General features: G+C 37.4%; 1 non-coding gene across 1 annotated transcript; it reads left to right on the forward strand.

The window, feature by feature from the left end:
• Positions 1–10,194: 10,194 nt before the first annotated feature.
• Positions 10,195–10,380, forward strand: LOC142345158 (U2 spliceosomal RNA). Its single transcript, XR_012759297.1, has one exon. It is a non-coding gene; the product is annotated as a U2 spliceosomal RNA (small nuclear RNA).
• Positions 10,381–11,919: the final 1,539 nt, after the last annotated feature.

Raw genomic sequence — 11,919 nt, forward strand, 5'->3', positions numbered from 1 at the left:
TGTTGTTTTTTTTTCATAGTCATAAGACATATTGTGATGTCTTATTGATTACCTAGGCATCATAAAAATCCTTGTATTCACATCGTGGCATAGCTGAGTGTATTCATTGAATTGCTATGAAAGCTTTTGAGTTTAATGGCTGTTAAGACTTTAAAAATATTTTCTTTATTTTTTTTAACATAAATCTATCTTAAGCTTATTTTCGTGGATTGTAAGTCAGTCTCGGTAATGACAGAACCGCTTTTTTTTCTACATCAGCAACAATTTATCTAATTAGCGGTTTTGTCTTCTAACTTTTGGTTTTTTTGACTTCGGTGCACGAGTTTTCATAATTTTTATAATTTTTGGATTTTTTGTAGTAATTTTGGTTCCTTTTGAAATCGTATTACATTATCCTAATATTGATAGCTCCCATTGGCTTAGTGAAGACGTTCAATGGATCGTTGAAAAAGTTTTCAGAGAAAAAAGCTTATGGTTTAAATAGCTTCGACACTTTCTTCTCTCAATTTTCTACCGAACTTTTGGATTTTGCCTGTTTTTGTTGTTGTTTTCATAGTCAATGACTTGTTGTAATGTCTTATTGATAACTTTTGAATGACAAACATCCTAGTCGTCACATCATCTAGGCATAATTTAGCGTATTAAATGCCTTCCATTGAAAGCTGTAGAATTTTTTGACTTTGATACTATGGGTTTTCTCAAAAATTTCGTGGTTTTGATGTATTTTTCTTTGCCATACGACTTATTGTGATGAGTTATTGATGTACATGAATGAAACCTATGATTGCTATTTCATCGAGGCAGAATTTAGTGTGTTTAATTAACTTAAAATGTAGCATTTTTTTAAAATTCAAACATCTATTTTTGTTATCTCTTCATTTGGTTGACAATTAAGTCTAAAATGTAGATGAGCTCGGGTCGGAACATCATGTGCGAACGCACCTTAACGAGCCGCCTTGTTCAATAGAAAATTAGTGACGCAAGAGTGATTATCCCTGAAAACAAAACGAATTAACGCAAATTTTGTGAAAATACTGAAAATGTTATGCAGTGATTTTGAATTTTACTTGTGCTTACCTCTCTTACCACTTGCTCTTTGTATCCTGCAAATTATGTTTGATACTCCTTCTTCCGTCAGAGATTTTGTGTAAATCTGCTGTACATTGGTAATCATCAAATGTATAGCTAGCTCAAAGTTGAGCAAGAATGAAGAAAAAAATGAACAAAAACTGCTTTTAAAGTTACTTTTCGGAACTATACTATCGATCGATTTTACCTTGAACTACGCTTCGGATTCTGAAAAGGTTTAAAAAATAAAAATGAGAAGAAATTTGATAAATCTCTGCATGAAAATTTGTTTGAGAATGTTGGGAACAATTAGAGAGTTACAAATTGCTTAAGAAGTGTCCAATTCAACTTAAACACGAAGCTGTAACAAATTTCAAAAGAATTACTCATCACTGAGTTCAAACATTGCGGCCTCAACACTTGAATTAATGTCTACCTAGCATGTTTTGGCACATTAGTTTTTGTTTAGTTCAGTGAGGTGAAATTTGTACCTTGATTCATTCTCCGTGTTTGATTGTATTTTTTATTCCATCGATGGATCAGTAAGAAGAACTGGCTTTTTGAAGACAAATGGAAAACACTTCAAATGCTTAAAGTGTAAAACTCAAAATGGTCGCGAAGCTAAACCCTGAACATTTCGGATCAGTTTTTCTGCTGTTATAAAATTTTTAGGGGCTTCGAAGTAATCGGCATCTGGAAACCAGCCCTTTCAGCAGTGTGCTTCAAAATTGCGTTTTCGAAGAGAGTGGCTGATTTTTACTAGGAATTATTTGCTTTATGTTGTTAACAAATTTCATCTGTTACATTAAAAGAATAAATGGTCTTGAAGGCTAAAATCGAATGGAAGCTATACATTTTATAAAAATTCATTGTGCATTTTATACAAATTCATTTTGCTCTGCGGAAGTTTCTCCGCTTTGAATGTTTGTTGTAAAATGAGTGATTTTATTTATTAAGAAGTTTTTTGCTGCAACCCTCCAAATGTATTCGCCGATTAGAAAATTTTTACCAGTTCGGTCTCAATATTTGTAATCCAAATTTTAGTTGTAAAATAAGCGATTTCAATGAGTAAGTAATTTTTCTGCTCCAATCATCGAAATTTATTCGGGGATCAGTACATTTTATCAGCCCGGACTTACAGAGCGCTGTCATTGAAAGATGCTAAAACGGTATCATTGGAAAGCCCATAAAACCTGAATTGTTGGAGACATTTTCAATTTGTTGGTTTCCGAAACAGTTTTTGAGGTTCAAATTGCTCATGAATGTCTCAAAATTAGGATAATAATAAAAGCCTGTTCTTGCTTTGTTGAGTCAATCTTGTGTGTTCACATTTTTTGCGATGACCTGGAAGAGTAGCAAATATGAAAAGCTCTGAAAAATTTGATTTGATGATTGGTTAGAGATTTTCACTTTATGATATCTTTTGCAAAATTAAGGCTTGGTTTTTTTGAAACCTCCACTGAAAGTCGGGTAATTCTTTCTTTTCCATTTCTTCATCTTAACTTTCTTCAACATTTTAGCATCCCAGATTGATCTTGATGCCTTACAAAATTGAAATAAGTTTTTGCTTGTCAATTTCTCTGGAATTAAGCATTTTTTGTAGCCATGACTGGACAAGGAGATTTGGTTTTTTGTAGCCATGACTGGACGATAAGATTTTTTAGTGTATCTTTTCACGACTTGATGTTTCACTTTGTTTTCGAACCTTGACGCCTGTTCTCAGTGCTTGTTCTTCTAGAGCTATTGGTCCAATGTTTTTTTCCGTTGTTTTTTTTTCAAAGTTATCGAGCGTCAAACAATAGGATCAACTGATAATAGAAATTGATCTTAAGCACCTGTCGATTTAAGTAGCAATCAATTTTTTGTAGTCATTTTTCTTGAAAATCTTGTTCTCTACAAAACTAGATTTCTGTATCAGCTTTATTTCATTTTTCTTGATTACTAATATTTCTTTTAGTGCACAGTTCCGAAGTTGACGAGATTTTTTATACTGTTATGATTATACTGACTTAAGAATGTGATGATTTTCGACTTTTTTTGAAATTTTCTCATAGTTTTTGGTCGTCTTTTTTTCTTCAAATTTTTTGTTTTCAAAACCTCCAGTGCCCTCTGCTATTGAATCAAAGATGCAAGGCTTTGAGTTTCTATATTAATGGATTGTTTAATGGTTTTGGCTTGTTTCGTAAAATCTAAGCTTCTTGGATTGTTGGGCTGCTGCCTTTATTTTAGGAATCGAAGATATTATTGAGGGTCGTAATAATTAGGCTGGTAATAATTGGAAATTCAATGTTGTATTGATCTTACTTTCTTTAAAAATAAACATTTCCTTAAGTTTTCTAACTCTAACTTTTACAATTCTCATGATGTTATACTAATGTTGTTAATATATGTCGTTATAGGTTTTTTATTGTTTTTATTTGTTGTTTTATTTCTTTCGCGTTTGTTTCATGCTTCTGTTGTACTCTTTGTCTGTTTTGGAATGTTCATTGTTTGCTTTATGTGAGGACGCAATTGAGCTCTATATTGAGTTTAATTTCGAGTCATTCCTGAAGCTTTTCGACACTTTCAATTTCATTACATATTTTTTGTTGTTGTTTTTCAATTGGAGTTTATTTCGGTTACAGTTTTTTGCCACGCCGAAGTAGCTAAGGCAGTGAAAACTAAACTTTTTATGGCGTAATTTTTTTTGAATGGAATGCAAAAAATGGTGTTGAAACACTTTTCCGGTTTTGAGACGATGTTTGCTTATGTACCTGGATTATGATTGGATTTTCTTGCAATTGCTAATATGTGACATATATCTTCTAAGTGTCGCAGGTTGAAATAATTGAAGATCCTGATATGCATTTGCTGGTTTTTGACGAAAACGGTTTTAATTTGAAAATTTTTCAATGCATTTTGAGTGCTGTCTGTATACTTATGTTCTTATTTGTTACCTTGTCCTTTAAGCGTAAGAAAAATATTGGGTATGTTTTCTGATGATTTATATTTTTTTTTGGCCAATGATTCCAATTATTTACCATTTATCTTAATAAGAGGTTGTTATTTGCGTTTTTTTTTGCATAATTTGATTTTTTTGTATGTTGTTTCGGCAACATTATTGAAAGGTGTGGCATGTTTTTTATAACTGGGTTTTATAGGTTTAGATTTCGACAGACAAGTAGGGACACCTGTTTTTGTTTGTGAGAGAATAATGAATTTTGAAGCTTAACACGTTTTTCGTAGTCCTTGTTTTATTTGTTTTTAGTTGCATTATTGAAAGGTCAAATGTACTGTCTAACTTCGGATATTTTTTTGTTTAAAGATTTTAGTATATAGTTATTGAACTTAATGACGTGAGACTTAAACAGTAATTCGCACGGTTCTTGTTATTTTTTGCAGGTACTGCAGTAATGAAAGGTTGTTTGCTCTGCCTAATAATGCATAGTTAAACGTTAGCATAAATCTTTAGTTTATTATTTGAATAACGTATATGCAATTTACTTTCAAAAAATTGATTCAGTTTTGAACTTTGAGATCCTTTTTGTTCTTCTGCTTCTGTCCTTCTAGTGCATTTGATAAATTTTAGTTTTTATTATTGCAAAAAATTTCAAAGATTTCTAACAGCTCATAATGAAATCTGTTTACAATTCCTATTATGTAGCTATCGGTTTAATTTCTTTGATACAACGTGCTGATCTGAGAGCGCAGTTTTTGTTTTTTTTTTCAAATCTTTAATTTTTTGTTAACCAGTTTTCATGTAGGACTATTTTAGTTGATGGAATAGTACGCTGGTAAGGAGAGTGGCAATCTGGTCTTCTGTTTGTACACTTCCTTGGATTGTTATTCAGGGCTTGCTCTGTTATACTATTTTACATCGCCAAACGGACATTCAATTTCTTTTAAGCTGCTCCTTATCGTCAATCGATGGTCAAATCGTCTCATCTTCTGTCGACTATAGTTTATTTTCAGTCTTAATTATTTTATAGGAGTGACTGCTAATTGCAGAATCTAAAGTAAACGTGGACAGGATCAGAAGCGAAATACGGAAGTCACTCTTATTGACAGTGATTGTATTGATAAAAGATTTTTGTTTGTGCAATTTCTTTCTCAATGTTAGTTTTGTAGTTAGTATTGTACATGGTTGCTGCACCTATTCATTCCTTTATCTGTTAAAGGGTTAACGTTGATTTTTACAGCCATATTTATTGATTCAGTGTTTGTATCAACATTTTAATTTTTATCGTTGTTAATAGATTCAGTTGTTTAAACCTCGCTCTAAGTTTTTAACAGGCTCTTGATCTCATAGGTTTTGCTTTCTGCTTTTATGAAGTTAGGAAACCTATAAAAAGCGAACAAGGTGAAACTAGTGCAGTGATCGGTTTAAAATTTCTTAAAATACTATTTAATAGAACTATAAGGCTTTTTTGGTGGAGTTACATTTTTTTTGCATTACTTGTTGCTCTCAAAAGACAATTATTGTGACAACAGTGAATTTGTTTCAGTTCCACAGTGCAGCACGTTTCAGTTCCACAGTGCAGTATGTGCATTCGAAAGCACGCAACCACCTCCAATGCACAGAGATATTCTTGACATATGTGAACCTTGATCGCTCGATTCCCCAAATGCGGCGAGTTCGGAATCAACATCGTGTCGCTCTAAACAAATACCTATCAGTCGCCTCCGCTCGCTGTTATATTATACCTGTACAAGTTACAAGCAAAATTAATTGTTTGTTACACTTATAACTAGCAGCAGTTATGCGTGCACTAGGTTGTGTCCTATAATGTATGGATATATCACCTCTATAACTGCTTCCCTGATATTCCCTTCTAAGACTCCCGCTTTACAATTGTACGCTGTTCGAGTTCTACCATAGCTACATTTATTTTATCCCTCCTCTTTCGACACATTATACTAGCTCTCTATCTTGTTCTCTCTACAACCGCGATTGTTTGCGTGCTACAGCACGCAAATTTGTTCAGTCCGAGAGCTCTGTCAAGCAAAATAGAGATAAAATGTGTTCAGAGCATGAATTGAATTCAATTTGAGCTACTATTAGCTTGAACAGAACGTGGTTTTGTAGGTTATTTGAAGCAAAATTTGCGGTTAACGTAGTTTTGAGCCGGTAGATCTCATTTTCAGCGTTTTCTCCGTGAAATTTTGATCAAAATATGATCTTTTTTTGTGCAAATTTTTTGAGGTGCAATATTTGTTAATACTTTGAACGATAGAGCTGTGCATCTAGGTGCGCAATATGTATGTGGATTGTGTTAACTTCGTATCACCTTGTTGAGGTGCCTAGGACGATGGTCATCAAGTATCTGTGACGGATCTTTGGATCATCGCTTCTCGGCCTTTTGGCTAAGATCATGAAAAAGTACAGCATGCAACGGGAAGTGAACCCCCTCCCGGGGGAGCCTTGGACTTTCGAAATCAGCGCCTAAGCAACTGTGCTAAAGGCGCCTTGAGTATAGTTAATTAACATCCAATTTTACAGCTTTCTTTTACTTCTAATGCTTATATGCTTTCTTAACCCCTTACATTACCATTATTATTTCTTACTTCGCCTTGTTTTCTATGCGGTTGAGGTAAATCCCTCCCGTTGAGTCGCCGTGGCGTGATCGCATAGAAACAGGAGACATTTGGCCCTGTCCCATTCTCGCCTATTTACCCCCTAAACAATTCCTTTCTCTTGTGAACTATAATGAACTCTAGTTTCTCCTATATTGGCGAACGTGCCGTTATTCAATTTCCTGTCAACTTCCCAATTAAATGCACCGCGTGTGCATCTGGAATTAGGGAATCCTCTTTCAAAAGAGATATACTACGGCACCAAAAATTTTGCAAAAGCTTACCGCCTAAATGCAGTTCTATCAAGTCAGTTGTGTTTCAATGTCACGTCTGTGGTGAAGAGAGTCCGGATCGCAGGAAAGCTACTACCCACCAGGCTACCCATTTCGGGGACCCCAAGCTAAAGATTCCGGAATACCCATGCACCAACTGCAATAGGAAATTTGGAACTCAGAAGGCATTGTCGAGCCACGTAAGATGTTGCAAACCCCCCGAAAATACTCAGACAATATCGATCCTTCGTGCCATCGAGAATATCAGACACGAAGTGGAGATTGCAACAGTAGTGCCCGAGCCCGAAGAATTGCCCGCTATAATGCCCGAGGCGCCGATGCTGGCTGCAATGCAGGAAGTGCCTGTGCCCGCTGCAATGCCCGAAGTGCAAGTGCCCGCTTCGGGGGCCGCATCGCCCGCTGCAATGCCCGAAGTGCATCAGCCCGCTCCGGTTGCCGCTATGCCCGAGGTGCAAGTGCCCGCTTCGGGGGCCGCATCGCCCGCTGCAATGCCCGAAGTGCATCTGCCCGCTCCGGTTGCCGCTATGCCCGAGGTGCAAGTTCCTGCTGCAGTATCCGCACCCCTCGCCGCAACTAATGAAGCATACCCGGCAATAGCGGACCCAAATTTCAATCCAGATCAGTGGATACAAGCACTGATGCCTCCGAAGCCAAGACCCAACAAAGCCAAGAATCACACAAAGAAGGCTCTTTCACGGAACGAACTGCAAGCTCTCTACAGCAAAAGTACTAGAAAGGCCATGGATGCTTTGCGAGGAGCCAAACAAGTCAACTGCCAAGTACCTGCAAACCAACTTTTCAGCGAAATGCAAATGCAGTTTGACAAAAAGGAAATGGTTATTGGTTCTTTTGAGTTAACATGGCCGGAGTGCAAAGATGGCATTGAAGAGCTTATGGAGCCTTTCACAAAGGAGGAAGTAGAGAAGGCAATGAAACACCCGGATTCGGCTCCTGGCCCGGATGGCTGGTCCTACAGTCAAATGACTCGAATTCCCTGCTTCAGCGAGCGTTTCCTCGAAGGTGTCCACAACATGTGTGCTACCTCGAAAACTCCCAATTCCTGGAAAACCTATGAAAGCCTGCTCCTTTTCAAGAACCCTGCTGGGTATAAGGAAGGGGATGAAGTTGTCTTGAAAAACTTCAGACCAATTGCGCTATCAAATGTAAGCTACAAAACCTTCACAACAATGCTTTCGAACCGCATAACGAAGTGGCTGAAAATCAATGATGGTGTGCACTGGTCTCAAAGGGCTATTTTCAATAGAGATGGTGTGAAGGATAACACACTGCTAGTAAATGCCGCAATTCAAAGCAAGCGAACCGTAATTTTCTTCGATCTGTCTGATGCTTTCAACAGCGTTTGCCACGATCTTCTTTTTCGTGGATTGAGAGCTAGTGGGTGCCCTGACTTTTTAGTTAGCGTAATAAACAGCATCTATAAGGACTGTAAAACAATACCTATCAATCTTAATAAGGAACAACTGGGATCCCCTGTCAATATCGGGAGTGGGGTCAAGCAAGGATGCCCTCTTTCTGCGACACTTTTTAACTTCTTTATCGACCCAATCCTGCGTGCCACCCATGCAATGGGAGTTACATGCATGGGATACATGGACGATCTTGCGGCTATTATCCCGCCAGATCTTGACCCACAAGTTATTGTCGACAAAATCAGCGACATCGCATCGAAACTCGGCATGAATTTTAATGCCAAGAAATGCGGGGTACTGAATGCGAAATACAGCATAACATTGAATGGAGCTCCAGTTCCTACAATTTCTGACACAAATATCTACAAGTACCTGGGAACCAAAGCATCAAAGGAAAAGCTGCACGGTTTACTGGAAACACTGGATAACTTCCAGGGGGATTTGGAGATGGTAATGAAGAGTGAGCTCACCCCTATGCAAAAGCTGCATGCCATTCGAACCCACCTCTTTCCCAAACTACACCACCTAATCAAGAACAGCTCTCCACTGCAGTCTCATCTAAAGAAGATAAACGCAATGCTAAGGGGAGTGACAAAATCGATCTGCAACCTGCCTGAGAAAGCTTCCAATCATTATATACACATGAATAGAGAACATGGTGGCCCAGGCATAACTGATACAATATGGCTACGTCGTACCCACATTGTTAACTCTCTCATGTCTTCGTTGAATGACAGAACGAACTACGGGCGCACAATGCACGAGCTTCTAGGCCTGGACGAGGAAGGCTGCTGGACAGCTATGCTACGAGCCGAATCGAAAGCAGGGTTGCACCCTATCGTCCGAGAGTTTGCTTCGGCACTGAAAGCTTTCAGTGTTTCAAATGAATGCACCTACGCTATCGACAAAGATCAAGATGGGAGATATCGACTTCTGAAGAATGGTGCCATAATTCCTTTCGGTAGTACTCATCTGAAAACCATCAGCAACAACATACACTTGAGATTGCTTCTCAAATGCAAGAACCAAGGTAGATTCTGGGAAACCCTACAACATACTCCCACTACTACCAGAGATGTGTACAATTTCCACACTAAACTTTGCGATTGGAGGTTCATCCATAGGGCCCGCTTGAACTTAACTCCGCTTAAAGGTGCCATAACTTGGATGAACACATCGAAAACTTGTCGAAGATGTCAACAACAGGACGAAACACTGACGCATGTCACAAATTCGTGCACTTTTCATAAGAAACGCATAATTGCCAGGCATAATGCGTTATGTGACCACATTGAAAATTGGCTGCCTGGAGATGCTACCTACTACAAGGAACAACGATTCGGCAATCTACAACCCGATTTTGTCATTGAGAAAGAGGATGCCATAATCATAGCCGATGTAAAGGTTACCATTGAGCATCCTAAAGCAGTGGCTACAGTGAGGATCGAAAATGAGAAAAAGTACGAACCACTACGAGAACACTTGAGCTTGAGGGGCAAACCTACAATCACAACGACCCTATCTTTCGGTGCTCTCGGTTCAGTATCAATGTCTACCAAACAGCAAATGAAATTAATTTTGGGCAATGATAGAAAAGCCATCACGACATTGAGACATCTAAGTCGAATAGCAGTACACCTGTCGCGGAACATAGCTGTACACCATCTGACAGGCATTGAACAAAGCTACTAAATGTATAAAAACTTGTCTACATGAACTCAAACTGATAATGAAAACTCATTTTTATCCTTTAAACTGATATTGAAAACTCATTGTCTATCCTTTAACTCTGTACATATTTCTTGGCGATTGCCGAGACCCTACATTCGACAATCATTCCAATACTTTTCTTTGTAATTCTATTTGTAATTCAAATATGTCATCTGTTCTTGTCAGCTTAATATCTGGCATGTCGGGCATTGCCTGGCACCAATATTAAACTGCGTTTTGATCCTCGGAGCCGACAAAGAAGCTTGCTTCAGTCGGTCCACGGATCGTCCCGGTCCTACACTACCGCCGGGTACGGTCCATCATTAGTCTGAATAAGTTTTAAAGATTCTGGAAGTATCCAGGACCGCAAGTGTCCAGGGCCGTATGTCAATGGAGTGACGGATATGTCCTAGCTTCTCGCATGAGCAGCAGAACCGAACTAGGTCTAACCGTTTTTCGCGAAAGGTCGAGGTCGTTTTTTTTAGTCAATTTTTCAAATTTTTGTATCCTAAAATGAAAAGGTCGTTTTGTATTTTGTGCAGGAATATATATAATATCATTAGAAGGTAGCAATTTTACGGTAACCTACATTAGAAGGTAGCAACATGGCCCTGCACAATTGCCAAAAATTTTGGATAAAAATTTTTCTGCGCAAAACAGAGTACAAGATTCAGCAAGACGGCTACTGCGTCTGTGCGTAGCACAGAATGTTCGAACATATGTCTCAATTTTACTAAGATCAGAGGAAACTTCATTTCAAGCAGGAAGAGCTGTTCTCTGTATCAATGAACTGTGATCATGTTTACTTCATGTCAGCAGGTACTGGGGAAATCTCTAAAATAAAAAATCTCCAAAGAACAAAGCGATTTCATTAAAAGTAACAGTTAAGAATATGAGCTTTCTTTTCTAATTTTTAAAAAAAAAGACTTTAGTGCTCAAGATTTCTATATAAACATAAGCAAATTGAGGAGTTTTCAATCAAGGCGAAAATCGGCGAATTTAAAAGATTGTTTCCAGAGTTGACGTGAGAAAAAAACTTGAAGTCAAAGTTGTCTCAATTTTTCTTACCAGCATTTTGTGTCATTCTGGTGAGTTTTGCGTGTTATGAAATGAAACGTCTGTAGGCTCAATTGAAGAAGGTAAATGTTTCAGTCAAACAAAAATAACAAGACACGATTGTGTCGAAAAACATGCTTCCGGTCGTTCTCTCGAATTGTTCTCTTTTTTAGTTCTGATTGTTTTAAAATTTGACATACATGGGCAATCAAGTTAACTTATAGCCAGTTTAGATCCCAAATAAGCTGAGGGAAATAATTTTAAGCTTAAGCGTAAGTTTATCGGGAAATTTACTTTTGAAATATTGTCTCCCTAAAACGAAAATAGCCATGTTTTTTATTAAGAGCCATGTTTTATTCTAGCTGAAATATATAGAAGGTTTCTGTGAGTATCCATGAAATCAAACTGCGCATCGATTGGAATGAGCGTACAAATCATAAGTTTTTACAGAAAACTTAAGTAACAGGAGAGACAATTTTAGAAAGTAAACTCTCTGGCGGACATTGATGTCAAATTTGAAGGAATTTTTCGTCGGTACTTGGAAAAAAGACATATTTTTCTACTTTTCTAAACAAAAAGTTACTTTTTTACATGAAAGGATCACCTACAGATGGCTGTTGGAAATTTAAAGAGCCTTGAATTTCAACCAATTAAGAATCCGAAAACGTAAGCGAAGACGGAATTAGAGAAAGTAACAATATTTTTTATCGTTGTCATGTCAATAAATTATGTTTCCTGGCCTTCTCACCTCAAATATGCCAATATTTGTCTATTATATCAATTTTTAGTCAGATCAATTCTTAATTTGT

The sequence above is a fragment of the Convolutriloba macropyga genome, chromosome 8 (genome assembly GCF_964194025.1).
Source record: "Convolutriloba macropyga chromosome 8, txConMacr16.3, whole genome shotgun sequence".
NCBI classification, from domain to species: domain Eukaryota; kingdom Metazoa; phylum Xenacoelomorpha; order Acoela; family Convolutidae; genus Convolutriloba; species Convolutriloba macropyga.